This window comes from Rhineura floridana, chromosome 2, assembly GCF_030035675.1.
Source record: "Rhineura floridana isolate rRhiFlo1 chromosome 2, rRhiFlo1.hap2, whole genome shotgun sequence".
NCBI classification, from domain to species: domain Eukaryota; kingdom Metazoa; phylum Chordata; class Lepidosauria; order Squamata; family Rhineuridae; genus Rhineura; species Rhineura floridana.
Window position 1 is genome coordinate 172,510,472 of NC_084481.1, and position 5,500 is coordinate 172,515,971.

Here is a 5,500-nt window from a genome sequence, read left to right on the forward strand (position 1 = left end):
AAACAGGAAAACCAAAAGAAAAGAAAAAAACATAACAGCAAAAAAGTTCAGTAAACAAACCAACATAAAGCACAACAAGGGGGAACTTGGTGCAAAAACTAAAGCATCCAATATATTGTAATTACAAATCCTGGGAGAACAAGATCTTCACCTGGCAAATCTGTCTGGCAAAGGGCATTCCATAAGTGGTGTTCCTTCACCAAAAAGGCCCTTTGCCTGATAGCCACATACCATTAGGCAGCGGAACCCTAGCAACAGATGTGTCTGCTATATCTATGTGGCAGTAATTGTGAACATGTTCATTGGTAGGTTACAAGCATAAGATTAACCTTTAGAACCTCTGTCATTTTGGAAGGCTGTGTTAATTTTATTGAACACTTTCTCTGCTCCCCTTGCCTGTAAGTAAATTTCATCTCCAAGAATCATTGATCTGTAATTGAAGCTCAAGCAATTGAGCTATAAATGCCAACAACCCACTCCATGTTTGCTTACAGTTACATATGTTGTATTGAACTACAGCAGATAAATGAATAGGAATCCTTCTCTTTTCTTTTTTGTATATTACATTGTAAAATCAATATGCAACCTTAATAGCTTTCCCAGATTGACCATCTAAAGAATGAAAGCTGCTGGAATTAATGTAGATGAAATACTCATAGCTAACATTATTAAATACGTATGACTCCATCAATGCACCAGGGACATGGAGTGGCTAAAAACTTCACTGGTGTTTCCAGTCTGTTGCTCAACCATTTAAACAGACTGAAATGTGTTGCAGCTGTGCTTCCCCTGTGAGATGCTACAATAATTTCTGCTACCATGAGTCACACAATCATGCAATCATACTGCATGACCATGTTACTATCTTATGCACTTGAAGCCTTTGGGAAAATGGCCAAACCTAATCAAACAACAATATGAAAAAGTTTACTTTTCCAATTTTAAGCAAGGACACCGACCGGCAAACAGTTATTAATATCCACATTCTACTGAGAGCCAGTTGATATATCAGTGGGAAGAATCAAAACTACTGTAGTAAATTGAAAATGACACTAGATCAGACCCTTTTGGAACTAAGTGAAATCTGCTAACTGCTCAAGCACTCTGATTATATTTGTTTATTATTACCCAAATCTACTTGAATGGAGCAGAGAGATTACTACAGTATGCACATATTTTGAGAGGCTAGCTTTGTATGTATTATCTTGGGTCAGTTTTGTACTAGGCTAATATCCTCAGCATAAAACAGAGCAGGAAGTGGCTGAGGATTTCAGAAGATTTCTATGGAGTGAGCCGAGATGACGTTCAGTTAACACTAAGATCTTATACCTTGTGAAGTTGTAACACTGCAGAGTATGACCCTTGTGCAGCAGAATCCTATGCTATCCTTGCCAGCTGCAGTTCCATTATAACTTCTTACCATGCATCAAATGAAAGGGGTTGCAGTTACATGGCTAGCTCTCTGGAAGCCCCACAGAAATATAAATGAGAGAGCATGGATACTTGTAGTATGGTGGTCAGTCCATTGGGTTTATACCTATGAACCTTATGGTGGGGAGGAAAATCAGTCACCACAGGGAGGCCATGTTTGGTGGATCAATGAGCTTGCTATTGAATTTGAACTTTCAGTTGAGAATCAGCTATTGCTACTACAACAGTCTTCCTAGTCAAGCACCTAGAACACTTGCATGGCCCTTGAGTTTCATGGCCCTTGAGTTTCATAGCCCTACCCTTACCTTCTCTTCCATGTGTTGACCAGGTTCATGAAAGGGAACAGGAACATGCTGGTGGGCCCCGCCCACAAACACTGACGTTGCCCTCAGCCTCCATACATTTAGTCAAGGTGAGAATAAGCTTGATGTACAATGTTTGCTTGATTGCCATTCACAATCATGACTATAGACCCTATACAGATGGGTTCCTGTTGGGAGGAAGGGCGAGATATAAATCAAATAATAAATAAATAATACATATACATATATTTCACTTTCAGCCAAATGCATGGAAGTTCATGCTTCCCCACCATGTGTTTAAACAACATGTAGGATAGAAGGTGAGAACAGTGCACTTGGGGGGTTCTTCTAACTGATCTTTCCCTATAGTCTGGCATTCTGACTTGGGGCTCTAACCTGCCTCCTACCAGCAAAAGTGGGAGCTGGCAATGTCTTTTTTAGAGTTTAGAGAGGTTACTTGTCTATTCACTCTGCATATGGGCATCTCTTAAGGTATCGTAACCAAATTTTGCAACATAGTTCCTGAGATCAAGGAACAGATTTTTGTCTCCTTTTGGATACAATTGGACATCATTTTGAATGAAGACAGTGGACTGAACCTTTCAAAACTGCTCTGATGTTAACTGCTGATATCAAAACTTCTTGTTGTTATATGCCTTCAAGATGATTACTATTTATGGTGACCCTATGAATCTTTTTTGGATGTATTCATAGGGTTTTCATGGTAAGAGGTATTCAGAGGTTGTTTACCATTGCCTTCCTCTAAGCTTATGGCATCCTGTATTCCCAGGCAGTCTCCCATCCAAGTACTAACCAGGCCTGATCCTGCTTAGCTTCCAAGATCAGATGAGATCGGGCGTGTTCAGGGTAGTATGGCCATAGACGATATCATAACTACATTGATTGTTTGTAAGATTTTTTTCTTAGAATTCCTGAGCAATGCCAGGTAAGAGGCTGCTAATTTCCTATTAAGTTTCTACTCAATAGATAACTTGGATGGCCTCAGATTTCAATCTTGAGCTTAGAATCTTCTTACATTCTGCACTGATCACGTCAGTTTAAGTGTGTAAATAAAATAAATAAAAATTACTTGTCCATCTACCAGAAACGTCCCCCTAAGGGGAGATTTTATCTTATATAGTGGCAATGTCCACCAAAAAAAAAAAGGAAAAGGAAATACAGTGAAAGCTCATTATAGTGTATAGATTGGGGGACAAATAATGCACCCACATTAGAGGGATTCTGCATTATAATGAAAACTGCACTGAAATGGTTAAAGCCAGTGAGTATAGTAACTAGTTCCTAGAGAGACCAAAAAAAAGCCACTACTGTGGCTAAGGAACAGAGTGGGAAGGTAGAAGCAGGAACGGTAACAAAGAGGGGGAAAAAGTGAAATAAAGCTCCACAGGGAGTAATGAAAGACTTCAGGAACTCGGAGAAGTCTTGAGAGATAAGCATCCCTGAAGAAAAAACACCAGGGAGGAAAAGGGCAGGAGGGAGGCAGATGTCAGGAAAAAAATTTTTTAAAGACTCAGGAACACTCGGGGGAAACAAACGGAGGACTCATCAGTGACAAGGAGCACAGAGGACAAAAAATGAGGCACAACAAACAGAAAAATAGGGTATACAATATTTTACTCAAAGGGCATGATCATAGCCGCAGTACATCCGATTCCATGGTACAATGAGACACCTTTTATCAACCTTCCACTGCAAATTAATAAAAAGGATTTAGATATATGAGATTCCACTAGATCCACTATTGCTTGTTGTTATTGTTAAACAACGTGGATGACTCAGTCTATCAAGAATTGATGGACTTCCTTTTGGTGACCCTATGAACAGGGTTTTCATGGTAAGCGGTATTCAGAGGTGGTTTACCACTGCCTCCCTCTGAGGCTGAGAGGCAGTGACTGGCCCAAGGTCACCCAGTGAGCTTCATGGCTGTGTGGGGATTCGAACACTGGTCTCCCAGGTTGTAGTCCAACACCTTCCCTATATGGTCACCACAACAAGAATACAGCATGCAAAAAATTGGAGATTACTAACTTGATCTTCAGTAAAGGAATGGGTGGGCAAACTCACAACTTAACAACTAAAGCGAAACAACTCACTATGAAAGAAAAGAGACAGTGACAATATAATTTTGTTATGAATTGGAATATTGAATATTGTAAAAATAATTTACTATATCAAAACATATAATATTTGTTTTCAGTGTTTTGAATCAGATGTGGGGACCATTTGGCCCTCCAGATGTTACTGAACTACTACTCCCATCAGCCCCAGTAAGCATGACCAATGGTCAGGGATGATGGGAGTTGTAGTTCAGTAACACCTGGAGGGCCAAAGGTTCCCCACACCTGTTTTGAATAATTATTTTATAGGTCTAAACTTTACACAGCATAGTAGTAACTGCTTATTTGTAAGTGCTGTAAGTCATGTGGAGACTTTTGACTAGCAAGGGACTAACAAATCTAATAAATAATATATGTATTTATTTATTTGTCTATTTATGTCATTTATATACCACTTAATCATTGGCATTTTATTTACATAAAAATAAACCATACAGATACTAAAACAATAAAAATTCAAAATAAAGCCAAACAGGAACCTGGATGCTACCTAAAAATGGCTGATGGAATAAGATGTTTGTGTTATTCTCACTTGTGTTGTGCTTGTATTGTTCTCAGTTTAAAGTGAAATATATACAGATAGATTGAATTTGGTTCTTCTCTTTGATAATTTCACATGATCTTGCATCAAGATAATTTCCTTTTGATAATGGCGTTCCTGTTTAAGGGGCGTTTTTTGCCTCCACCCTAATTAATTAAGAGGACTTTGGAATGATCTCGAAGTTTAGCAGTTGTGCCACGTATTTAAGGGTTAGGGTTGTGCCAGCGTATTTAAGGCTGCTCCCTCCCCTTAGCGTTTGCCTTTTTTCACCTCGTGGCACCCTCCCTCCCACCCTTGTCAGTATGGGCTTTGCTAGTCGCCACAATGGGGCTGAGTAGGAATTTTGGGGGGGGGATCCTGATTTCAGAATCCCTTTGGTTTTGCCTACTTCATACTGCTTGGGTTTAATTCAATTGGCTTGTCTGGTTGGGTTGCGGTGTGTCTGCTTTGGCTGGCATGGAATTCGGGCAGGTGAGGTATATTGGGGTTAAATGAGGCGATTAAGGCATTCAGGTAAAGGGCACTCCCTAGGGAACCATCAGGGCTTAATGCCTGGTGGGGATCTGGAGAGTGTCCTTGTGGGACCTGCTTGCGCATCATGGTGAACGCCTGTACGGCGGGGCCATGGTGCGGAGGTTGGAACCACAGCTGACTCCAACAGCAAGGAGGGAGGATTTCACCCACATCCTGTTGGATTGTTGACTCATAGGCATTACTGTCTCTAGTAGTTTTCCATAAAGCCTGCAAGTTTGGAGAAGTAACACTGTTATGTCTTTGCTGGCTTGAGAGCAGACACTCCAAGGCCAGCCGTTGTTATGGTAACGTGAGATAGCAACTGGGAAAGTTCTATCAGAGTCTGTAAGTTGTGTTCTTCTGCATTTTGCCTCTGAACTGAGAGGTTGTCTTCTGTGTTTACCTTTGGAGAGAGATGTGCCAGAAGGGGGGGTGACTGAAGAAACTCTACATGTATTTACTCTTTTTTTTTTTTACAATAATTTTTATTCAAATTTTCATAAAACATAGAAAACAAAATCATAAAACATTCAAAGACAAAAAACAAAACAAAACAAAAATGATTAAACAAAAAA

At 39.9% G+C, this 5,500-nt stretch overlaps 1 pseudogene; it reads right to left on the minus strand.

Moving 5' to 3' along the window:
• Positions 1-2,498: 2,498 nt before the first annotated feature.
• On the minus strand, positions 2,499-2,617 carry LOC133378484 (5S ribosomal RNA; annotated as a pseudogene).
• Between the last annotated feature and the right edge of the window lie 2,883 nt (positions 2,618-5,500).